Source organism: Xiphias gladius, chromosome 1 (assembly GCF_016859285.1).
Source record: "Xiphias gladius isolate SHS-SW01 ecotype Sanya breed wild chromosome 1, ASM1685928v1, whole genome shotgun sequence".
NCBI lineage: Eukaryota > Metazoa > Chordata > Actinopteri > Istiophoriformes > Xiphiidae > Xiphias > Xiphias gladius.
Genome location: NC_053400.1, coordinates 33,879,484 through 33,906,000, shown reverse-complemented (window position 1 = coordinate 33,906,000; position 26,517 = coordinate 33,879,484). Strand labels below are relative to the sequence as shown.

Genomic DNA, 26,517 nt, shown 5'->3' with positions numbered 1-26,517 from the left:
ACAATTTCCCATTGCTCTTCCTTCACATTAAAAGCATCCATTAACAAAACACTTTGAAGCAGCCACAGGATATCAAAGAAATGTTTGGTTTTTTTCACCTCCAATTGCTTTTGTTTGGAAAAACAAAAATCAGTATCAGGTCAGTATATCAGTTTAATGAGACACAGCGACACAGGGAGGAATGTTAGGAGAAAACACAGTGAGCTTTTTTCATAGTTTTATGGGGGAAACTACTCGTGCTGTGCGAGCACGAGAACACATTTCACTCAGTGCAGGCTGCTTTATTCTTAGAACGCTCTAACCCGTCCTTTCTGCTAATTATACTGTACGTCATCTCATGTGCGGAGCGTTTCATCTGTCTTTCTGCTGACCACACGGTGGATCGGTGAGGGGCAGTAAAAGTGAAACGTCTGCGCAAGAAAAAAAAATGGCGACCTGAAAAGCTGTGGCGGCACCAACAGACGGAAGCCCCTTGGCCCTGCTGGCGAGTTGTTTTGGGACGACAACTGTCCTGGGATTTTCTTGTTTTCCGTGATTATTGCAGTGTAATGTGACTGGATCTGCAGTCACTTCAACCTGGCAACTATTTCTATGCTATTATTTGGTAAACTGAATATTTAAAGCTGCACTAATAAATCTTTTACGTTAACAATGGTTTAAATGAGTCATGAAGCGAAGAAACTCAGTGGCCAACCATCCTGATAACATATTAGGTGGAAACAACTGAAGGAACAGAAAACACAAACTAGCCCGATGAAAGGTGAACGCAGGTCGCGGCTGCAACCTTTGGCCGAAAGACATAATACAGCAGTGCTGCTGAACAGAACCTGCGTTGTTTGGAGCAAATCGTGGTTTTTCGTGGCTTTACGGGCCCGTCGCTAAGAAGATTTCCTAACGTACAGCGACTTCACATCTTCAACATTCTTCCCGTAACAAATTGAAACTCTTTTTATGGGCGGCTGCAGAGTCCCGGTTCCAGGGCCATGGCTCAAATGTATGACCGTCCCTGAAACGCAGCACGCTGCATCACTGCGATGATGCCTGGTATGTGGGTCTGAGCTAAAAGCGTCGGATGGAACGACATCACAGTCCTGGTGCTACTAAGTTAAAAAAAAAAAAAGAAGTGTCTTACTCCATTTGTTTGATTTTATGAAGAAAAAAAATACAGCTTCTGATTTAAAAGTTTACCACCTCACAAAAAAGCCCCGAGAAAATGATATCAGGAGCTAGAAAAGTGAATTTCTTTCTCATTGCATTGAAGGTTCCACTGCCACAAACTCCTGCAAACACAGACAAGATGAGTTTGTGATATGGTTATGGTTTCATGTGAATTGAAATGTATCACCTCATCGTGTTTTATTACGGTTAAATATAGATGCTGTGGGCTGCAGGCCGTGTGTGTGTGTGTGTGTGTGTGTGGTCTTCCAGGTTTCCTCTGCATCCATCACTGTGGCAGCACCAGACAAACCAATCTCCTCCCTGTCTCTTCTCATTCCATCACACTCGTCCGACCGGCAGCTTCATCAGCCGGCCGGCTTTTCGTGGAGACACGCGGAGGCCGGGTCCTCTCGCGCCGAGAGGGACTAACAGACCTCCGTTAGTCCACACGGCTCCCGTGTGACCGGAGGAGACGCTCCTCTTTGTGTGTGCTTCATGGGAGCATCTCCTCAAGGCGAGAACGCTCTGGGGATCGTTTCGGGTGAATCGATCATTTTGAAATAGTGGAGATAGATTTTCATTTAGAAGTTCTACAAATGACCATCAGAAGGGATGATCAATACACCCACACAAAGGTTTCCTTTTGTAAATGTTCCGGGCAATATGACCAAATATTTAAACTGCAGTAGTTTTATCAACATTTCCCTCGATGATACTAAATATATGTGTGAGGGTTTAAGAAAAGGGTCAAAAATTGTTTTAAACTATACTCAGAGCTCATCTGTTATTTATGCCCTGCTGTTTATTCTACGTCAACTGTTATGGAACCTCCGCATGAACAGTGGCGCCGAGGCCGGGTTTCGCCACGTGTCCAGCCCTCAACTCCTTCTGTAAACGTGGAGGTTGTCATCCAGCTCCGTGTACCAAATTTAAAACGGAACAACTGTCTGTAACATTTCATCTTGTGTTTACCCCAGTCCAATTAAAACTATGCAGCTTTCCAAGAAACACAAGGAATGACGTTTTTAGTTCAAAAATAAAGGGATGATTTCGACATGTATTTCCATCTTTGAACTTATTACTGCGATACCCGATTTATTTGGCCACTTGGACGCATTGGATTTACGCTTTCAGCACAATAGTGACTTATTGTCACCTTGTAAAGCTGCAAATTGTTGGTAATTCTCTGTGGGTTCATCACTGCGGGAGACTCCTTTCACGTACGGGAAGACATGTGATCCACTGCTGATGTAAAAATATTAATTATTTAAGGAAAAACCACAGAATCTTTCCCTCTTTCTTGGCGGAGCATTCTGCATTCATCCATAACTATACCGAACTAAATAAAAGAGACAAGAGCACAAAACGTGGACATAAAATAACGTATTCTACGAACAGAAAGTGTGTCAACCTAGTGGATTAGATCTTTAAATTCAAGTCACATTAACCTGAAGTCCTGGCATTGATCCGTTTTTATAAATAGTGTCACGGGATAAAATGTGTGTCTACGGACACCGTAGAAACACATTTTCTGCCTGCCCTAAACCCATATTTACATATTCCAGTGACTATAACTGCTGCCACATACTGATTTACTCATTGAGAAGCAGAAGAGCCCGAGGAAGAATCTGTTGCATTATCCATGTGGTTAACTGATACAGACGCAGCTCCATCAAGGACTGCTCTGCTCCACCAAGGACGCCCGTGGAGCCGCTGCAGCTAAATGTCAGGCTCTGAAGTTGGGTGTGATTTCTTATCTCGTATTCAGTGCACGGCGACCTCGCTGCGGTGTGATTTAGAGCCCAGGAATCTGACCCGAGTCGTGCCACCGTGGCACGGCTCAAATTAAAGCCGCTCTTCCACGAGGACACGTGACAACCCCCGGTCCTTCCTGACATCATGCAATTATGTGACTTTATTAAAATGTCCCTGTGGGACGCCCGGGAAGGTGGGCAGGAATCTGTTGTCAGCATTAGCTGTGGCTCCAGTTTATGACCCATTATCTATTTTGCTGTCTGGAGACTGGCGTCACATGCGCCGGATGCGTGACACCGTCGAACTGAACGAAAAGGGGGAGGGAAGGGGATTGTTTTGGACGCTGTCAACTGAGTAAACTCTCTGTTTGTTTGTTTGTTCATAAAACCACTTACTGGTTTTAACGTTGCGGCTGTGCGGCGCAGATTTAGATGCGCAGTAGGTGGGTGTAATAAGAAAATGTAACTGCTTTGTAAACAAGATGCCCAGGAGAATTCATCTGTACGTGATGAGCAAAAGGGCGGGCGCATTTTAACCTGCAGTATTTTTTGGCCAGTTGGGCGCAGGAGAAACAAACTGTGAACACAAAATTGACATATCATCACCTTTTCAGTTGATATGTTGAACTTTCCACATCCAGCAGTTACAGAGCAAGATGATCCTCCATCTGAATCTGGTGTTTGCGTCACACTGATGAATCTAAGTGCAGTACTCCTTCTCTTTTAGCTCTGGTTCTGGTCTCCACCAGCTCCTGAGGGAAACATCTGGCTCTTTAGCTGCTAAACGCTCCGCCATGTTAACCAGCTGGTCTCTGCCTGGGTCCGTCTGCTGTTTGCTGCTGGGCAGGTAGTGGACGGTAGCTCTTTACAGCTGTTTCTCCTAAAACGACGCCATGAGAGCGGTGAGATTGAACCAGAGCAGTAAAGTTCTGGTCCAGACAGATTAACAATGAGCTGAAACTCGCTATAAAGCTCCCTGAAGCCGAAGGGAAGCTGCAGATCCAGCTGACAATTCTCTACTCCTTTCACTTTGTCAGTGTTTTCACATTGTCATTGGTATAATGTTAAAAAAAACAATTATAACCACTTTAAAATGAATGTCAATTCAAGTTAAAACAGTCAAATAAGGTTATTGATTTATCAAAGCCACTATAATCAATATTGGTATTTTAACCATAGATCACATGGCTGCTTGTCCGTAAAAGACGCGGCTCTCAGTGATGGACCCACAGAGAATCGGCTCAAAACGCTTCAAAATATGGTGTCTCCCCAACCCCAAAACAGCCCTTTGTATCCAAAATCATCAAAATCAAGAAGTAGTCCTGAGGGGGGGTGGGTGTTAAAGGGGCCAAAGCAGGGGCTAAATGATATCTGTTCTCAGGCTTTCTGAGATGTCCTCTAAGCCAACGTACACACAACAAACGAACCGGACCGAAAAACACAGCCTCCTCAGTGGAGGTTGTAAGCATGAGACCAGATACTCGTACGAAGATTTCTGCCTGCATGTGACAGGATGTTGCATCTTCTGCGGTGGTAATCCGATACCTGTTCCTCAGCGCTCCGCCGCCCGCTGTCTGCACTGAGCGTGCGCGGCACCGTGGCGTGCGGCGCATCTCTTCGTACGTCTCACCGCGCTGCACGCACACAGTCGATCCCCTCACCGACAGTGGATGGAGGCAAACGGTGAAACCGGACCAGGGCCCATTAACCAGCAGCTACAGCCGGCGGCTTACATCCACTCACAAAACACTGAGCGCGGCCAGAAAAATACTCTTCTGTACGAAAGAAATGAATCTATTTCCAGTAGCTAATGCGAGGCTCGGTCACCCGCCCACCGGATATCAGCCGAGAACAACCTCCACTGAGATTACTATGCAAATGATCAGGTTACAAACCACAGCAGGGCTGTGTTATTTGCATGAATGAACCAGTGTAACAGATTGGTCCATTAAATAAACACATAAAGAGTGTGATGGAGGTTCATGGATGGAGAGCTTGAGTCAAACAAGGAGGAAAGAGGGAAAAGGTGGGGGGAGGGGGGCACCTGACAGGGTGTAAGTGTTTACGGACCTGATGTGAATTATCCTGCAGACACTGAAACGGAGCAGAGACAGATTTACTGAATGTCTGACTGGAGCAGTTAGAGCTCGAGCACTGCAGCAAACTCGCGGCAGGAGCCTTTTTATGCCTGAATAAAAAAACCATGGAAATAGTAATGGGACACATAAGGAGGCAAAACAAAGAGATGATGGCATCTATTTCCAAAAAAAGAGAGTTACCAAAAATTTGAAAAACAGTGTTTGTGACATTGGGCCTCCCCACCTCTCGCCTGAAATCCATGTTAGGGGCCAGTCCACTGTGAAATGTGTGGGGTCTCAACACTGATCTCAAAAAGTAAGCTGGTTATTTTAAGAGTTGAAACAGCTGAAAGATTGGGAGCAGCACTTACTGCTGCATCTGACTGACCCAACTGTTCGGGCAACACTGTCGCCTAGAAATGACATTCACATACTGCTGAACTGTGCCTGAGGCTACAACGGGTCGGGGAAAGATGGTGCTTCTGGTTCAGGGTAAATAAACAGGTTGTGTCTCAAGTCTCTGTGAACTTTTTCTGTATTAAACCAGACCAGGATCTTTCCCTGACCTGAACCAGGTGCGGTGAGAGTCTGAACAGATCCATAAACCAGTCTGATGATGCTGGAGTCGCTACAGGTGGATGTTGAGCTGCAGGATCAGACATTTTGGTGGAAAACAAACCCGTTGTCTCTGAATATTTTACTGATTTGTTCACTATCAGTGTGTTTGCAACTTGCCACATACCTTAACAACATTTCTTTATTACGTGGTGTTAATAAACCTAATTATTTAACACCAAATCATTTGGTTTATTTACGCTGCCTTGGCACAAAATGGTGACACCTTCACAATGTTTGTTTCGTTCAACCAATAACCAATAAATTAAAAATACTGAAGGGAAATGAAGCTTGAAATGTTTTGCAGTTTCACATGAATTATCATTTTCATTACAGTTGCAAATCAATTTTCTGTCAATCAACTAATCTAATTGTATTTTCTGTCGACAACAAAGCATCATATTTTTCAAGCTCTTCGTTTGTTTTGTAGATAAAATCTTAATTTGTAAATTAACTAGTAACTACAGCAGTCAGATGAACGTAGTGGAGAAAAAAGTGCAATATTTCCTTCATTCCACCACCGAAGCTCCACAGCAGTTTCTGTTTTTATTCAGCAAATAACTTCTCATTCATTTATTACAAAACTTGAACTGCAGGGAAAGCGTGGAGCCGCGTTGCAGCGGCAGCATTATTAAGCCCGCTTCACCCAGCGTGCATTTTATTGGGTTTGAGGCCATGCGGACAGGTGTCATTCCCCGCTAGGACATGTTGTGTGACTTTGGTGCCAGAGTACATTGCTAGGCCCAGATGGCTCATTAGGCCGGAGCAGTGAGCCACTGGCAACACTGTGGGGGGGGGAGAAAAAATAAAAAACCTACCTGAAATGTAGCTCTGGCAGTTCAGAGATGGCAAACCTGACAAGAGGCCAGCACCGATGAAAGAATGTCAAAACAAATCAGAAAGCTCCTCTTCTCACCTTCACAGGAAAGGCTTATTGCTTATCTTTCCCCCCGGAAGGCGCAGAGAGGTAAGAAAATCTTAGCCGAGGAAACACTCAGTGGAGGAGCATCGCACTCTTTACTCTATAACCTTAGATGCCCTCAGCAGCTCGAACTCCACCAAACCGACAATACTGTGACTGCAGCGGGGAGAGAGAGAGAGAAAAGGCCGAATTGAGAGAGCAGAAGCGCTCCGGGTGTCGATCGCTCATGAAATAATTAGCTGCCCCTGCTCCCTACCATGTCATACCAGGTGCTGACGCTGTCGCTCAAACCGGCTGTGGGCTCCGCTTCCGAAAAACCACAGAGATAATTAACCCGCTGCCCGCGCTGGGCCAGGGGGCGAGAGACGCCGCACGCCTCACTTTACCCTTTCACAATCCGTGGCAGCGGCCGCAGGATTGGACGTCGGGAGGAATCACGGAGCCTCACAGACGGACGCCACGACAAATAAGAGGCCTTCGGGTCCACCTGTCTCTGGCTTAAAGGAGAAATCCGGCTAGTTGACCGTTCGTTAAGTTACTGTCTTACACCTGTCAAGGTTTCCATCCTCTAGCGGCACAGGCAGATTCTCATACTCGCATTTCCAAATAATGCAATAAGAACTTTCCTGAAAACAACCGCGTAATTCAGTGCTAATTACAGGTAAAATAGGCAGCGATCAGTTGGTAAACTTCCAGTTACTTCTAAATGCCAGGCTAGAACAAACTTCAGACTTTTATCCAGAGGACAGTGCTAAACATGCAAAATGGGAAATGTGTCTAAAAAACACATCATTTCAGAATAATTGAAAAAAAAAGTTTCCAATTAAAAAAGAATGAGTATTTCCTGCATGGAAATTCATCTGGAAATCAATAATACACTCAACACACCTAACTGAACTAACTCGAATAACAGTCGCACAGCTTTGTGTCTATTTTTCCTCCAATTAGAACCAAACTACGTGGTATTTTCCAGGAAACGTTACGGACAGTCTTGTAGATAAAAGCATCGCCACTATTTTTTTAACGATAGGTCCTTGATCTCAGGCAGAGGGAGAAAAAGCAGCTTCTCATGTCTGGATTTTATGACTACAGTTACAACTATCGCCGTCAAGAGTCGATCAGCTTGGTTGGCTCAATTACGCCAACGTTGGCTCCATGAGTTGGTTGAAAACGTTCCCTCCAGTTGACGTCTAAACGTTTCCAGATGGCTCGTATTAGAACCAGAATCTTGTAAATAGGGTCCTAAACGTGTACTTGACGGCCACATTTCGTCCAGGCCCCGTTTGGCTTCTTGTTCTCATTTTAAAAACAAGACCCTTTCACTTTGACCATGACGAGAGACAGAGACAGCTTTCAGGATGAGGACTGACCTACTGTTTGGGAAATGTGATCTTGGGTAAAGTTCGACGGGTTTGCTGGGGTGTAAAGGGAGGACGGCGCGACTTGCGTTAGCCCAGACGCTGATAGCATCCGCACAAAATTCAGTGGATGTGCTGGTCTCGAACGGGGCCTCTTTTCTTACATAACTTGAACCTCACAAACCAATGAGCAATAATGTGGCTCCTTGGCTTCATTGTTGGTGGTAGGTTAGTTAGCTGGACATGGCGACGCTTGCAGCTTATGTTAGAACAGGTAAACACAGGTACCTGTAACCATGGGAAGGTTCACCTGTATTACGCTAACTGAGCTTTGCTGTCACTGGGCGTGACTCCTCCACCTCATGCGTTGACCCCGTAACTACAGCATTTTTTTTAAAGCGGTTGTCTGACAGTGTTTCAAGTCACGTCCTGAAGATTAGAGATAAAACCCTCGGTGAGGAAACCCAAGCTAGACAGTAACCTACCCAACCTTCCATTCATTAGTAAGACACCAGTTTCAGCGCAAATACACACAAAACAATCCTTTCTTCAAAAAAACAAAACAAAAAAAACAAACAGAAACCTAAACCCCGGAGGAATTTCAGTCAGGCTTCAGAACACACCACAGACATAGTTACTCTTTGACTCGGTGGGTACGATGTTATTATCACTGATAGAAATTATGGTCAAAACTGTGAAAATAAGAGCCCAGTTGAAATAAAGCAGAATTTTGCTTTGAAGCCCACCCACTCTTCTGCACCACCTCTCCCTTGCTCTCTCTCTTGGATGTTTTTAAGATGCCTCATGACTGTTGGCTCATGATTTATGACTCCCTGCAGATGCTCTGTACAGTGTTTTACCGCCTTTGCCATTTCATCGATTCATGGATAGACTCCTCGGGGAGCAGAGTAAATCACCCAATTACATCCAGGCCCCTCATTGATCTCTCCCCACTTCTCGTTCCTCCGGAGCAGCAGAGACTGAAATACAAGCTCCGCACTCCTGATGCGCTACAGCGAAGGGGTTAAACGGGAAGCAATTATGTTAATATTCATGCTTTTTGGTTCTCATAAGAGGACATTTCACGGCCCCCATGGGCTCTGAGCGCTGCGCGGGGAGCCGTCTGAAGGGACACGCAGCCTGAAGGAGAGCAACTTTATCAGATCTAAAGCTTTCTCTTACATGGGCATCAAAGAAACCGCCGAACACACAAAGAGCAGACTTCTATAGCACAGCAGTGTATGAATTCATTTGTATGTGACTGAGAGATAAGACTGAGCACTAGAAATGTGTCAAGAATTGATTTTTGGGGACTAATTTAAGTCTGTCTGATCGCTGCAAAGCCGCAGTGATCAATGTTTGGCCTTTAGGGGGCAGAAGAACTCAAAACAAGCTGACAGCCCGGACATGTGTTTGTAATATGTTGGCAAACTGCCGCCTGTTTACACATCCAGCGCTTACGGAGCAACGCGATCTTCCTATAGACGTGTTTGTGTCCACCTGAAGAAAATTACTTCAGAATTCCAGTTAATGGTGCTAAACATTTCTAACTAAGAGTTTCCCCTTAAGAGCTTCTCACAAACCCGCTGAGAGCAGCTTTTCCTGGGGAACTGATGGAAGACCCCGTTGGTCCGGGTGACGTTGTGTTTCATGAACGAACCCACTTTGCTCTGTCTTGACCTCTTGGTGTTTGACAGGTGACCGGTCTGCATCGGTGAATGTGGAACAAAATATTCATCGATACACAAAACAAATTCAGACGGACGGACAGACGGACGGACAGATCTCTGCTTTCCCTTCTCTGTAGCAACTTGCGCGGAACATTTGTTTTGGTTTTTACTCATGTCAGGGCCGAAATAAATAGTCAATTAATCAATACGTCCATTGATCCTTTAAGGAAAAGTGCCAGACATTCATCAGATCCTGCTTCTCAAATACGTTTGGACCGTTGGCCAGACAAAACATTCAGTTTCAATAAGTCAACTTGGGCTTTGTGATTGGCTATTTTTTTTAAATAGACATTCTCAGGCCTCTCATAAAGCTGTAGATCTGTGTGTGTGTGTGTGTGTGTGTGTGTGTCTGTCTGTGTTGTGTCCTGACGTAGCCGCCGTGCTTCACAAGAGGAAATAGTTCATTTCTCGTTGTGCAGTTTGTTTCCTGACTACAGAATAGCTTTGTTTGTGGTCTTTTCTCATCTTAAACACAGGACGTGTTGTTGGAACTCGTCTAATACAGCTATGGCGCCTGAGCTGGCGAGACTCATTAGCGCTGCGGCCCCGTATCTGAGCCGGAAGCGCTCTGGGTACTAAACAACTCTGTGACTCCGTTTCTGCGCGCAGGAGCGCGATTGGCTCTCGCCTCGGACGACACTGGCGTAAAGTCGAGCTTTCCTCATCTAAATCTCTGTAGCTCAACTGGTGCAAGACCAGGTCCCATTCATAATGACACTAAGTAAAACAATAATAATCTAGAGTGACATATCTTTTTAAACTGTGTTTCGTGAGGGTGGATTTGGAAAAATGTCCCGTTCAAATGTCAACAGAGAAAAACACAAAAACCCATCTTAGGAAAAATAAAAAAGACAACACTTTATTCTGGGACGTGCGAGGACATGCACAGTGAGAGAATGGTGAGATCTCCTTTCAAAATCATAGATCCGAAATTTTCATTTTAAAGCACTCTGCAGTGCTTTTCCATTTCTGCAGTCCACTGCGGAGCATTTATAATGAAGCAGCCCTGTGATCTCTCGGCATAATTGCTGAATTAGAGAGCAAGCAGACACGGGCTGGAGCTGCTTCAAAAGTACATTCAAAAGCTTTCAGCGGAGGCAGAGAGACACGTGCCTTTCAGTCACAATTATCCGTCATTAATTTGATTACTGACTTTCTTAGGAAAACACTTGTGTTCAATTAGAGACAAAGAACAGTAGGAACTCTCGAAAACTTTAAGCGACACCAATCCGCCGCATTCTAAACTGTTTGCTCCTCAAATTTTGATTCTGTCTTTGCTTCATGGTGCTGACTGGTGATGTTTCCGGACTCCGCTTCGCAGAGACCATCCGTCAGCCAAACAGCCTTTGGAGAGACGCTGACATTTCCATTGTTTGGGTTTTCAGTCGATGAAGTTTGAGTGTTTGTACGTGGCGCTTTCTGTGTCCGCTCATGAAAAAATGCTCGCCGCCGCCCAAAGCTCTAACAATTACGCCATTCATCGCTAAGTCGGTCGAAAGAAAACTAATTGGCAATTATTTTGCTGATCGATTAAGTAAATTTTCAAAGAAGGCCAAACATTTGATGGTTCCGAGTTCTCAAATGTGACACGGCTTCTTTGGTTGGATGTTGTAGTAAAATAGTGAAAATGTGCAATTAATCAGTCAATGAATTGATTAGTTGATCAACAATCAATGAATGTTTGGCATTTTTTAGGCAAACATGCCGGGTGTTCCCGTTCTTTGTCTTGGCCCGACACGTGTCGGCTACGTAACCGTGTGCAGATCAGGCTCGACCCAAACGCAGGACGGATACATTCGCCGTATGTTGCTCATCAGTTTATCATCGGTATTGTGGGAATCTTTGTCGTGATAACTATCAAGATCGATTCATCACCCAGCTCTGGTACCTCCGCCCTGTGTCTTTTTATTTTTCAGCGGGTTCAAACAAAGACCTACCGAACCGATTTGCACCAAACCTGGTGGAGAGATGGGGCACTGGCCAGGGAAGAAGCCGTTAAATGTTGGTGCAGATCCGGATCATTTACTATGAATTGAATATGAATTCACGCTGGCCTCGGCGGGGGTCTGCGCTCTACTGACTTACTGTCCAAACATTAGTTTCCGCAGCAGAACACTTGTCACTGAGCTTGTTGTCGCCGGTGCTGGGGGCGCACTGGTGAAAGGTTGCGCCGTGTCAAAACCCTGCCAAGCGCAGCACACGGACCTCAGCCACACAGCCACGCCACAATAACCCTTGTTAGATTATCCCCCAGGATTCTTAAAGTGTGAAATGGCCGGTTTATGATTTATCAGACTATTATTCGCCCAGCTGCAGCGAACTGGGAGACATAAATATTCAAGCCCCCTTTCAAACACACCGAGCATGGAAAACACAACCTTTACAGCTGCTGCTGATTAAAATCTGCTGCGGTGATGGAGAGAACAGAGCCCGGAGGAGCTGTCGACAGGCCTGCTATTCACACACTCCGCGATGATTCATTTGTCAGAGTTTAGCAGAGCACACGGCCCTCACACCGTGAGCCGAGGAGGTAACTGAGAATCGGTGTTAAAGCTGGTTGAGAGAAGCTTTTCAATAGCTGTTCTGACAGCAGCTGCGCTTTTAGTTTACAGCACTGGTCCAGTACTGTATGTTTATCGCTTGCCTCGTCATTTAATTGCTCTTGTACTGTTTCTATTTCTATTTTAATTTCCCCCTTCTTCTCCTGCTTTATTTCTTTCTTATTTCTGTCCTTGCGCCGCTGCCGCACCTGAATCATCTCACCTTATCCTTTATGAAAGCACGCGAGACCTTAAAGGAACGGTTCGACTTTTTATCAACTGCACCTGTTTGCTTTCCACTTTCATGCCTGTAGCCAGGAGAATATTAGCTTAGCTTAGCGCAAAGACCGAAGGCACAGGGAAGCAGTTAGCACGGCTCTGTCTGCAGCTCAGAGGTCTGCCGGCCAGCACCTGTAATTCTCACAGATGAACGTGTTGCATGTCATTTGTTTAATCCGTACACAAACAAAAAGGTCAAACGAACAAACAGCAGCTGAGAGAAGTGATTTCTCAGAATCTCGCCACCATAGTGACGTGAGACGCGCTGGGTGGACGGATAAACTGCTGCTCAGGAAGAAACACTTCCGACATGTTAACTCTCCCCTAACACCAGAAATGGTTGTGTCTACATTTCTGTTGGCGAGCGGATTACACAGATGAGACGCATCGTGTTAATCACTGAGGTTTAGAGCTGTTCGCAGATGAATTTTTAAACTTTGCAGAGAGCCGGTCCAGCTGTTTCCCTCTGCCTCCGCTCTCTATGCTGTGCTAAGCTTTAATCGCCTCACATCTCTATCTCCGCATTAAACGCGGAGGTATAAGAGTGGTATCGATCATCTCATCACGAATAAGCAAATTTCCTACAATCTCAAACTACCCCTTTAACCTTGCCGCCAGCCACACAGCCAGTATTAGATTTCGGCTCTAGCTGACACCAAAGTGACTCTGTAACAAGAATTACATCTCAGGTTTAAAGGATTTCGGAGACGCCGGAGCCACTGACCTCAGGCAAAACAAAACAAGTCACGCTTCACTGGAAAATAAGTGTAGGACGTGCCGTATCCAGGGGCGCGGTCACGAGGGGAATAACGGAACTAAGCACCGAGGGCCCCAACGTGGGGGAGGGCCCTCAACAGCCTTTGTTTTTACCCGCAACGTCAAAAAAATGACCTTCTTAGCAGTGGAAGTAGGACAATGACATCGGCCCCCTTCCGGCAGAAGGTGCACACGGTTTAGTCCACACCTGCAGTAGGACGTCTCCGGTGCAATAACTGTGCTGATGCTACGCACTCGATCGTCAACACCTCCTCATGCTGCTGAGGAGCTAAGCTCATTGAGTGGCTAATAACAGTTATTTCAAGCAGCCGTCTGCAACGCAAACGGGAAGTATCCTGCTTTGTTAGTTCACAGTTTTAAGACGCTTGTAACGCACCGTGTTTCTCCAGTAATAACTCAGTTTTACATTTTTCTTTACAAACTTTACTGAGTAATAAAAACCCTCAGCAGCATCAGAAAAGTTTCATAACTTAGACTGAGCTCTCACTTCACATTATTTCCTTTATTGAGCCCAGTCAATCAGTTTGAGGGTGATAACAGCTTCTAATCTGGTGCCTTTACGTTTAGGCGTCATTATGCTGCTTCTAGCGCAACAGTCTGTGCTAGAATCTGTGGATGGATTTGTGGATTCACCTTAACTCTGCGAATGAAACTTGATTCTAGTGAGGCCTTATTCTGTCTTTTATTAGGACAAGCACAAATAAACCAATCCGCCCTCAGTGTTGGGGCCGGAGTCAGCTGGCTTTCCATCTCTGTCTGATGTTCAGGGTATAATAAAGCCTAAGACCTAGAAACTATGAGAGAAATACTGTTGTATAATGTTGTAAAAGCTCACGCTGGAAGCTTCACACGGTTATTACAGTGTGGTGAGAGTTCAGATTCGGCAGACTTTCTTAAATGCGTCACACAGGGAAAACTTCATTACTGATTACCAGCCACTACAGATGCACTTGTGCAGCCATGATAGTGAACGTATGAAAAGGATAAGGGAGCCACTGAGGCTGCATAAGTGAGGGGCCCCGGACTTGTGTGCTACACTGCTACACTGTTGGGGCGCGTACCACATGGGCACGTCGGCATGTCTCCCTCCTACGTCTGTCTTCACTGTCCCTATCCAATAATAATACAATTTTTTTCTTTTTCTTTAAAGTACCTTAAAGAGTTTAAGACTCCACAGCTGGTGTGTGAAACCAGCTGTGGAGTTAATTATCCTCTTAAACTCTTGCGCTCCAACTCCAGGGAGCTGAAAAACTTTTCTTCTTCTGCCCCCTTGCGTACGTCAGGCACCGAGGCATCCAACACGACGCTCGGTTTGCCCTTTGAGGCACGTCTTTGATTTGCGGTTTTGGGCTATATGAAGAAAATACGCTTTACTGGAAAAGGAAAAACACATAAATCCAGTTTCCTCGCCTTGCCGCATGTGCACTAGACTCTACTGATTGTGTAGTAATGCCACATTTAATGCTGCAGGATGATACCAAAACAAAATCCATCATTTTCAGATTATCTACATGACTCTCGTTATGTTTTTGGCTGAAATCGCTAATTCTGCTTCGGAGCTGCAGAAACACACTGTGTACAGATATGCCGTCCTCCCTCGGGTTAGGAAATGAAATCGTGGCTCTCCTTTCATCTCCACTAACACAACACTAACGCCGAAGAGTCCAGTCATTTAGCTCCAGCCCGCTCTGGCGAGTGCAGCATCTTTCTTGCTCTCAGCACTGCAGGTTTCGCTCTAATGGCACGTCTGTATGAATCCCACAAAGGTCTCCAACATCATCTGGAGCATACTAATGTTTCGCTTTGACTTCTGGAGGCACACCGCGAGTTATTTTTGGAAAATCACCCTCCCACAAGGAATAAGAATATTCCCCTCTCTGCCTTCAGGTGGAGAAAATGTAAATGGGTTAACATTATTCTTTCAAAATATCAATGTTTTTTCATGCAAAAGGACTAATTATGGATGCAAAACACAAAGGCAGACTTATCTTTGCTTTTTTTACTCCTTCCATTAGCTAACAGGCACATCAGAGCTCCCGCAGTTTGCTTTTAGATGCTTTTCTACAAGTTTTTAATCGAGATAAAATATGATTCAGGCCACATGGCACAGTACAAAGCCTGGCTGTAATATGTGTACAGAGGAAGCAGAAAAAAAAAAAATCTACCGGTGAGAGAATATCATTTAACTAGAAGTGACGAGTCCAAGTACAACTACTGCATCCGCCCTCAGAGATGATTTAGTTTGCAGTAAACGAGGCAGAGCTACAGTGGCCTACATATGCCGAGTCACCGCGGTCTACAACGCCACTACGCACTCCTCCACGCACACGCGCACACACACACGCAGGCAGGCACGCGCACACACAGTTTGAATACGGCTGTCACATGTAGTCAGTGTAGTTGTCCCCACAGCATCTATTTTTGTCCTGTACCAGGTGTGGAGAGTAGAGACCAATCTCCGCACTTTCATTACTCTCTTTCACTTTTACGCTCTCTCTCTCTCTCACACACACACACACACACTCACACACACACACACACACACACACACAAATTCATGTGACCCCACGCTCATGCCTACAAACATACTCTTAATTTCAAACACGTAATAACCTGCGGCCCTTCACATTTCTTCTGTTAATGAGTGTTTCTCTTCACACCAGCAGCGCTTACACATTCTCACACATCAGTGGGTTGTTTAATGTTCGGGTCGCCAGGCCCTCACCGGTTACACTGTTGATTTCTTTCATTTAAACTACGACGAAAAATCTGAATTGACGACATATTTCACAATGAAAACAAGACTAAAAGTACATTTTAAAAAAAACAACCTTTGAAAACAAGAACTATGACGAAATGTTTTACATTATTAGTCAGGGAATAAAAACTAAATGACAACGTGAAAGATGGACGACTGGACCAGTTTTAAGGCAAAGTCTGATTCAACAACCGGCATCTGAGGAATCGCAGGCTTTAGCTCCGGATTAGTAAAACAGTTTCCTCCGCTGCCCAAAATACCTCTCGTTCAGGTGTGGATACAGCCACTTGACCTTTTGCTCCGCTATTAATAAGAAACACCTCGCAAAGATGTGTGTCTTTCAGTACAGTTATCTGACGCTATCTGCTCTTTAAAAAAAACAAACAGATTTATGGACCACATTCGTCCACAAGCCGCTGAGAATTAGACAAGAAGCAGCAACAAAACAGCTGAGACAAACTTCGCAAACGTGCGGGCAGCAGGTTAGATTGCCACGTTGACGCCACTTTCAGTCGGATATCTTTCACGTTGCGGTCAGAGGGAACGAGTGCGTTCCAGGATTGGTGCCGGCGGTCCTTCTAAATCGTCCTCTAGATGTCCGCTGAACTAGGTTCACGGCGTCGATGGCATCCGACGATGTAGCGTCTCCTCTCAAACTAAGCCACGACAGTTAACGGTATTTTAGAGAACAGGTGAGTGAATCCATCTTCCGAATGATCAGTGACACCTGTAACCATGATAACAGTACACAAAGATGGCAAAATGCATTTAGGACTTCAAAATTAAAAAGGTACGACGGAAATGAGATTAAAATGTACATAAACACAAAAGCTCTTCTTAGCATATTACTTCTATACATCTGCCATTTACTGGTCCCCAACAAGGCTCGAAGCTACTGTTCCTGGATCCTCTCTCTGTCCCTAAGGTCTCTGCTGGACTTGGCAAGAGAGCCTTCAATGTTTGCTGCAGGCTTGGGTGGTGTCTGTTGTTTCTTACCTTAATACACTTCAACAGGGTATATGGTATACGATGGTATTTGTTAATAACTAATTAAATAAATAATGTATTTATAAAGGACAAGTCATATATGTGTGGCATTGCAGCCTACAGTGCCATCTCATACCAAATCACTGACTAGTCTTGCCGTGATAAAATGTTTTTGGCCTGTGTTATGTCTGGGATGTGACCTCCAGACCTCCAGTCATTTCTAACTCTTAATCACTCCTCTGCTGAGTTTCCTGTTGTAATCAATTCATTTAATTTTCAGTTTTTCTTTCCATCAATAAGGGAATACTTGGAACCCCTGTCTCCATTAATAACTGCTGAACAGGTACGCAGTGCTGAACACATGAAATAAAGATCAGGCTAACAGAACAGACACACTCCTATGGGCAAGAACAGAGTGCAACATTGGGGGGGCTCAGAACCTCTAATTAACACCAAACTACTAACTACAGAGTACAAATTCTTTTCGTTTTATCTATATCGTAAAATCTAGTTGAAAGGCCAGCTGCTGCAGCTGCTGGCATGGAAACCAGCACTGGTTGTAATCCTGCAAACTGAACAGTTAATACAGGTGAAGCAATACATGGGGACCTCTGCAGTTTTGCCCCCCCCCCTCTCCCCATTGAAAAACCTAATTTATGTCATATGTCTTTTGTGTCCGACAGAAAAAAAAGTTCTTAACAGTCCCTTAATCTCGAAACAAAATAATCTGCTTGGAGATTTGCTCGTCTGCTGCTGTTCTACACGGTAGATAAACCGCGGATCCTTCAGAACAGCTCGCTGGAGTCAGAAAAGAACACAAGGGCAGTTAAAAGTTACGGCCCTGTGTCCAGCCAGAGGACTGAAATAATTGGTGAAGCTATCCGCACTGTGCCAGCTGCGTGTCATATTACGCAGGGGTTTGGAGCGGTGTCATCGAAGCGGTCGGAGCAGGAGAAAACACCAGGTGCAGGATGCTTCTGCCTGCACAGTCTGCACGTGTCACGGCGTCCTTCCATATTTATCTATTCTTTATTTTATTTTTTAACACAGATTTAGTTCCTCGCTGTGTTCCCTGGGCACATATTCCATTAGCCTACTGGTCAGGTCACAGTCTTACACTCAGCTGGCAGTTTACAGAGCAGTCACCAGTACACCCAGCTAGGACCTAGCCTTAGCTGGGTGTACTGTTTCAGAGAGGTGTTGATTCAGCTCTTAACACCTCTCTGTATAATGCAATACAGCCCAACAGCACCACAAACCGCATCCTCCAAAACAACGGCACAGTTGAACCCACTCGTCTCTAACACAGTTTGAACACAAACTGAACATTATTATAAACCTTCACGAAGGAGAATTTACAGTTGGAATGTTGGATTAAACTGATTTAGTTTCAGCTAGATGTACCTAATAAACTGCCAACTAAGTGTATTTTACCATATCAAGCCGGGTCGGGTCAAGAATTGATTCAAGGACTATTGCAGGTAGGGGTCAGCTCCGATGCTGAGCTTTGCAGGTGCTTGGTGGGTTAGCAAAACTGGAAATGTGCAGGAGTCTGGACAGAAGATGAATAATCTCTTCTCATTTTGCAAACGTGTCAAATCGCTTTAATTAAATTTCTTATTTTTTGCAGCACACGCCCCGATTGTCATCGAATATTTTGCACAACGGGCAAGGACAAGGCAGTCCTTTGAGACTTGTGGCTGAACACAATAGAAAAACAGGGCTTTACAAATAAAAAAAGGCTGAATAATTAAGCCGAATTAAATCCTTAGCCTAAAAGTATAAACCAGCTACAGAGGGATTGATAATCCTTTGGTTTAGTGCATATAGGTCTAGCAGACCTTAACTATCCAGACAAGTATACTTACTTTGTCCAGCTTTAATTGGAAGCCTTGCAGGTGGACTGTGCTGAACATTTGTTCAGATGCTGCAGCTGAAGAACACATGCTACAGTTTGTTGTATGTGTTACGCACTTTCACCACAACTTTCTCGTAGCAAATAGCGCACGCAGCTCCGTCCCTGTTGGCTGGCTCATCTGTATCATCGGATCTGAATCCAAAATATGCCCAAACAGGTAGACCTGCATCCAGGCCCAGATGTGGTCTGGACAGTACCATAGCATTCTGATTTTAATGAATCTTGTCGCAATTTTGGTCTGGTCTTTGATGCAGATAAATAAAGTCGTAAAAAATCTCATAAAAATGCATCCTGTATTATTTACAGCCCAGCGGTGATTAAATAAGAGTCATTTTTTAATCATGAAACCTAAAACAAAAGATCAAGAGATCTGCCAGTTTTCGACTTCTAAGTTGATCAAATCTGTTCTATGGAATGAAAACATAAAATTAAAAGCACAAATAACAAAGTAGTCAGACACTGAAAACACATTGAGTTTGACAGGAAAGAAAAAACACAGATGTTGCTTTTTTTTCTTTCTATTTTTTTTAAACCTTTGTTTTTATCTTTAAACCTTTGTGTTTAGTTTTTTACAGATATACCTGATGAAGCAGCTCCAAGGCGAGTTTGAATCTGTCAGGGAGACTTGAGGAAATGGGCGGGGAGGGCGTCGTACTTTGGCAAAAACACATCATTCAGAAGAGTTTTCCAGCAGGGATTTCTCGTGCAAGACAAACGTGCTAATCTGAAAGCCTGGAGCCAAGCATCAACAACACGAGCCTCCCGCTGAACCGAGGAGATTCTTTGACTAGCTTGTTTCCTGGTCTTGTCCTCTTCGAAAATAGACTTGCATAGCATGTTCTTGGCCTCTTAATATTTCATCACTCCACTTAGGTAGACGAGCATCTATTATTCACAAAGAGGTGGTCGCAATTAAGGACCCTGCCAATCAGCGGAGTCCCGAGGGACCCGGGCGTCACCAGGAATCTGCGCGCAGACTGCTGAGAAGCGATTTGAGGAGAGGATCCGTGAGGACCGGCGACATCAACGTATCTGGTGGCTGAGGATAGAAACTTGTTAAGAGATATGACTTCTGTAAGCACGAAACATATGGAAGCAGAATAAAGCAGCAGCGGGAAGATTGTCCTCCAGCCTCCCAGAGGATCAAGGTTTCAAACTAACTGCCTAATGAAGTGTCCTTGAGCAGGACACCGGATCCAACACTACCTCTAGATTTATTCTACTCATGTGCATTCACAGCTTTGAATATGAAATAATGTGAGAGTACACAGTCTTTTGTGACTGACTTTGGCAGTCACTCACCACTATAAGTGTGTTGAAAAATTAAAAGTACACGATAAGACGAAGGGAGAATGATTCACATTTAACTCTGACATTATGAATATTAATATAAATGTCACACTTAAAATAGAACAAGATTAAAGCTTGGGACAAAGCTGCAGATTAGCCGAGACCTACAAAGACTAAACAAACAGCTCGAAATGATGGTTTCCACCAACGCTGACAGTCAGGAAGGAGCATCAACCTTACGAATGGCTGAATACACTAGACAACACACCGAACCGCAGCTCAGTAACCACTCGGATTCTGGACGTAGACGACTCCGTAAACCCACAGAGAACGCCCACTGTTCTTATATCTAAACAAACATGGACGACAACCAGCAGCTCGTACTGTTTCTCTGCAGAGACGTTTGTGGTGGAAAGGCCAAAAAAGGAGGAAATAGCTCGGAGTTTGCTGAGATCCTGGACGGAGAGCCGTGTAGGACTGTAGAGCCAACAGAGGCAACCGGAGCTGAGTGAACTTCGTAAAACTAAGCTAACTTCACGCAAAGTCGTTTATTTTCCGGTACGTCTCCCTTGACGACCCGTAAGTGACGTCATCGGTCACAAATAAACATGTTTAAAAAAATGTTTATGTGAACGACTGGATCTGAAGACTGAAGATAAGTCTTAGCATATCCCACACTACATGATTTTATCTGTCAACGCCAACAACAACTGACCCAGACTGGGACAGACCTTGTCCAGCCGGGTCCCAGCAGTCGTCACGCCCAAATCTTATTAATCATCGGCTCAGCAGTCGGGATTCGTGTCCCCTCCTTTTACACCCGTTTCAAGGTTTTTAACATCCGCCTCTGGAAGAGAGCCCCCTCCACCACCGACTCGACCGACATTCGGGTCATCCCGTTCCCACGCCTCAGCATCCGCAAAGCGGCCAGTCCAGACGCCATCCCAGGCCGGGTTATCAGAGAGTGCGCAGCGCACACCGTGCATGTGACCGTCTGGTAAGCAGTTTTGCAGCCTCAAAGCCCAGACCTGCAGGCTCTGGGATAGTTTTATCCACTAAGACAACCAGGCTGGTTTAGCGATAAACACAAAGTACAGCTGCGGCTGACGGGAATGTCATTAGTTTTGCGTCAACCAAACTATTGGACCAGTTGACCTGATGATGGCGCTAGATGAAAAACTAGTTATTCAGTCAGTATGAAAAGTTATTACATTTCATTGTAAGGGAGACATAAATGTTTGAACCAAATTTCACAGCCATGCATCCAATAGTCGGCAAAACATTTCACTCAAAACCACAAATGTCAACCCGACGGCTCTAGAAGCAAAGTCGGGGGATACTACAGATGCCTTCAGCTGCCTGTCCCACGTCACCTCCCTTGGCCTGAGAAGTCATTAGGTTTTCTCCTCTGGCAAACGTGAATGTCTGAACCCAATTTTCATGGCAATCCATCCAGTCGGCTGTGGAGAGCAATCAGTCGGTTGACCAAACAACAGGGCGGTATGGGCGTTTCTATTAGATGCAAAGAAAGTTGAGAAATCTGCTTCTACGGTGACACACACAAACGCGGAGAGTCAGGAAGAGTTGTCTGGTTATTGCTGTAAACTGGTATTGTTGTAACCCAAATGCTTAAATGCAGAAAGTTCTTCTTCTTAAGGTGTTTCGGGTGCTTTACCACCACCTTCTGGACTTCAGGAGGACGCACCCTGATCTACACACAGCAGAGACAACACAGAAAGATTGAAATCAGATTTGTGATCTGACCAGCAGAGACTCACATAATCATATATGTGGCTATGAGTAACAGGGGAAACTCACAGCCTCCCACGACCGGAGCTGTCTATGTTACTGGCAGTTTGGTTAAATCACGTTGGTGTCGGCTCTAGATTTGGAAATAGGATCGTTTGCCCCGAAATACGTTTATCCTGTGATCTTTGTAGAAATATTTGATCTGACACCTGGCAACACTGTGGAGCCAGGCTCGGCAAGTGGATGCTGCAGCAAAGTGAATCGCAAAAACCTTTTCATTAATTAAAGCTTCTGCAACAACATCACAGATTGATAGTTTCCTTTAACGTCTGTACCCCAAACCGGCACATCAAAAGCCTATTTACAGCATTTTAGCTTCTTTCTACTTCAGTCTCCACCCCGCTGCCTCCGCGAGAAGAGGCGAAAGATGAATATGAGAAAATCTGCCCACTCAACCCCTCTGGGAACACAGACTGAGATAAAGTGATAGAAGACTAAATAGAAAAAAAAAGGGGAGAAGCAGCAAAACAGAAATTGGAAGGGATGGAGGAGAAGAGGGAAGTGCACTCTCCTGCTGTTTGTCCAGGAAGCCTTTTATCAGCTGACTGCAGGTTATTATTATTTTTGACTTAATCACAACCTGCAGTCATTGGAACAAAAACATCCCTTAATATTCTGAAATTAAGCCAAACAGGCCTGCCGTCATTAATGAATTAATCTGCTGCATTGCTCAGAGTGTTTTTCCGAAATTTCTTTTGTACGAAAACAGGTCAATCTACATGTGCTAACCGGCTGTGGGAGAATACCAAAAACCATTTGGCTTGCTAATAAACTACGCAATCATAGCCGAGTTTTGACACCTCCATCTTCTTCAACACTTTCCCCTGAAGAGGTAGTTTCCAGTCCTCTCATAAATGTTCAGGCATGTCTCCCACAAATTTGCATAATTTACTTTGTCATATACCTTTTGCAGGAAACACGATGTCCTCCGGATTACGTTCACTGCAACACTTCTATCTTGTCCAGGTCTGCGGACGGGATTTTTTTGACACCTGAAACCGGGTCTCAGAGCCAACATCTAAACTTTCCCCTTAAGAAAACCGCCAGCATTTGTTAAAATGCCTGAAGCGACCTAGGTTTACGTGCAGCTGACATGGAGCTCTAGCAGCTGTGTGAATCCCGTGTCTCAGGAACAAAGGTGTCCTAAACAAGGGTCGTCTGTCGGCTGTGGGGATGGCAACGTCACTCGGTCAGCCACAGAAATATTATTTGTTTCACATCTTATTGCTTTTATATTGAGTTGTAATTGTAGCAAAAGATGAAATGTTTCGTTAATGCGTTTTTTTTTCAGGGCTGACATTTGGAAACATGTATGATCATGTGTCGGCTCAAACCAACAATCTGTTCCTAAACCTAACCAAGTAGTTTTTGTGCCTAACCTGAACCAACCCGTGACCATTCCGCCACCACAACCGCGTGTTTATTATTGTTACCATGGTGACGAAGGTCCGGTCGGCCTGCCGCTGGTGAACTCCTCTCGGTCGTATCAGGAGGCGGGGACGGGCGACCTACGCGGTTGCTGGGGTTGGGGAACTCGTGATAAGCGTAAGAAAATCGCTTGATCGTGACACATACCTGTAAAGATGCAGTGCTTTCGGGATTTACAAAATCACAGTGAGCGGCCAATTCAATGTCCATCACAAAGACACAATCATAATTTAGAAAGGTTAAAGTCATTTCTAGATAATGCCCTTCATTTTCTTAAACAGAACTACGCAGAAAACCCTGTGTCTTTATTGAGTATCTCAGATTCACATCCTGTGTTTTTAATCAGTTAAAAGCTGCTGTTTCATGTGCGCACAGAACACACATCCGCGAGTTAATCGAAGGGCTCACGCGAACCTTTTCGCTGTGTGATAATGTGAGAAATGAACTAAAAGCAGATAACGGATTTTATGGGGTCTGGGCACCGTTCCACGAAGCAATACAGCAGAGCAGACATCTGACAGCAGGAAGCCAAACAGGAGTCACATTCGCAGCCAAACACACAGGAAACGCTCAGATCCAACCACCAGACTGCTGAGAGAAACCTGGAAGCTGCTGGGAAAACTACACCGATCCCCACCGATTCTTTCCCCTAAAAAGGTACAGATCTGTTTTTAGTTCTCGGCTCTACTGTTTTCCCAAACCAAGGGGGCATTTCAGCAGGTCTGCAGAGACTCCTACTAGCTCCGACTCGGAGTTCAAGGAACAGTCAGTTCCTGTAGTCCCAACACCTCCGGCAGAGCGATACGTCTCTCCAGCTCATCGTTTCTCATCCGTTTCAGATGTCACATTCTCCCGCTTCAGAGTTCAACTTTACCGCTTGGAACCTGGACTTTTGGTTTTCGGACCAAGTAGACCCGGTCATGACAAACAAGGTGTCTCGGATTCAGCGCCTGCGGCCGTTACGTCAACGTGTCGGGCACATACTTAACCAACGTTTAGGCGAATACTGTGGAAGGATCGGACGGGGGCTCGGATCGGGGACCCGGGCCGAAGCAAACGTGATCGGGACATCCCTGACATTTGGCAAGAGCTGCACACTGCTGTACAAACGGCCACGACACAGTAAAAGCTGCGATAAAAGCTGCTAATTTAGCCTATATGGTAGGACTGCCATCTCCGAATGGTTCATGGGCAGGTCAGAATAAACATATTCGCACTTAGAGGGAACGTAGTTTCCATTTGACTTATTATTACGCTTCTACTATATAATTCACCCGGCAACCTACTACATCATTGCGATATTCAGATCTTGATATTTGGTATTTATTCGTTAACATTTATACTTTCGAAATGTCAAATTGTCCATTCGAAGCTCGGACACCGTTGGTTTCTCCGTGTCCGAGATGCTACACAGCTGAAGTCTGTTGGATCTTTAAAAGTTGCAACGTGCCCCATGCCTTGCTGATCGAGACGTGCAGGTCAGTGTGTTCAAAGGTATCGTGCGAATATCGTACTACTGTTAAAAATGTAAAAAAAAATACAATGAAAGATACAGTCACCATAAACCCACTGTCAGCACTTAAAACAGCATTTTAAATATCTCATCAATTTTTGTTTTTTTCTTTTTAGAGAATATTAGACACCAATAAGGCCTATCTCTGAATAAAAACTGTTATATGATCACAAGCATGACAACAAAACCCGCGACTTGAAATAAAAACAGTGAAACCGCAGCCTCTGACAGGAAACACGAAAACGTGTAGAAACTCAGTCCTGGGCACCGCAAATAAATAAGACACTGGAGGGACGTTGGAGCGAAGGGGGTTCAGGAACCGGGGGGTTAAAACTGAAATAAAAACGTCCCGAGCGGTTCCACAATTACCGTCAAACACGCTGTCGGTCAGAGGCAGTCCGCCGCGTCCGGCTCCTCCGGCTCCTCCGGCTCCTCCGGTCACCATCTGACGGACCGCCCGGCGGGGGATCGCCGACTGCGGGGCGTGAGCGCTCGGCGATCCGCTGGAGCTCCACGCGGCGTCCGAGACAGACGGAGCGAGAGGAGACATTTCCTTTTGAGACTTTCAAAATAAAAGGTAAGAAAAAGAACCGGCGTCGAGCGGAAGCCAGACGAGGCAGGTTTCTTGCTCTAAAGTCAATTCACAGCGCTTTACGTGGCGCAAGAAAACGCGTTAGATTAATTTATAACTTTTATAACGAAAGCGTGCTACCCCATTTATGTTGTGGTTATTTGTACTTTGTGCCCCCTCTTGTTCTCGTTTTGTTGTCTTGTGTTGGGTTCTTATTTTTCTGCTCGTTCGTTTTTACCTATCGGAAAAAATGAACACACCTGAGCCGCGAAGGCCAAGAAGTGGGACAGCAGCCGCGACTCGAGCTACCTCTTGACTTTCAAAATAAAACGCTCATCCACCTCAAAAACTCGAGCTGCCAAAATACTCTAAAAGTGAACTGAAAACGCGGCAAAAGAAGAGTCCCAGGTGAAAACACACCCGCGTTCCTCAGACGAGAGGAATAGTGCATTCGCCGGGTGTCGGAATGATCGGAAAAATGGGCTCCCGACCGGGTAATTCCGGCACAGCGCCCCCCGAAGGCGGAAGAACAACTCGGAGAGTTGGCAAACACTCCGGCACGCGACTTGGCCGAGTGCTTGACGTCAGACACACAGAAAGATGGCGGGCGAAAGCAAACATTTGCTCAACGGTAAGAAACTTCAGATTGGTACAAATTCAGGCTTTGCATCTCAATTTTTTGCTAATATATAATTTGTAATATGCTATTAGGTTGTAACCATTAGTTACTGTCCACGTGGAGTGACATAGATTGGTTAGAAAGGTTTATTTATTAGCCGTGACCCTGCTAACAAGTCGGGAGAAGCAATATTTTAGTGGTTCCAGGGAATTTACTGGTGCAGCAGCGACTCTGGGATGCTCTGAGCAATAAAATACAACATGTCATCATTGTAGCGTCCATGTTGTTTCCACATGCCGACTTAAAAGCACACGAACACGCCGGAGTAGGAAGAGCGACTTCCCAACTCGGGAAAACGGGACCATCCGAGGAGCACGTGAATACGACATGACTTATGCGAGAGACCTAACTTA

The 26,517-nt window shown here is 45.1% G+C and overlaps 1 long non-coding RNA gene across 2 annotated transcripts in view; it reads right to left on the bottom strand.

The window, feature by feature from the left end:
- Nucleotides 1-25,465, bottom strand: part of LOC120798190 — a 111,170-nt gene extending 85,705 nt beyond the window's left edge. Inside the window, exons 1-2 of one of the 2 annotated variants that reach the window (XR_005708639.1) lie at nt 25,284-25,465; nt 19,456-19,913 (exon numbers count right to left, since the gene is read on the bottom strand). This is a non-coding gene — a long non-coding RNA (uncharacterized LOC120798190). The remainder of the gene's footprint in view (nt 1-19,455; nt 19,914-25,283) is intronic. The other variant, XR_005708641.1, reaches the window with a different exon arrangement.
- Between the last annotated feature and the right edge of the window lie 1,052 nt (nt 25,466-26,517).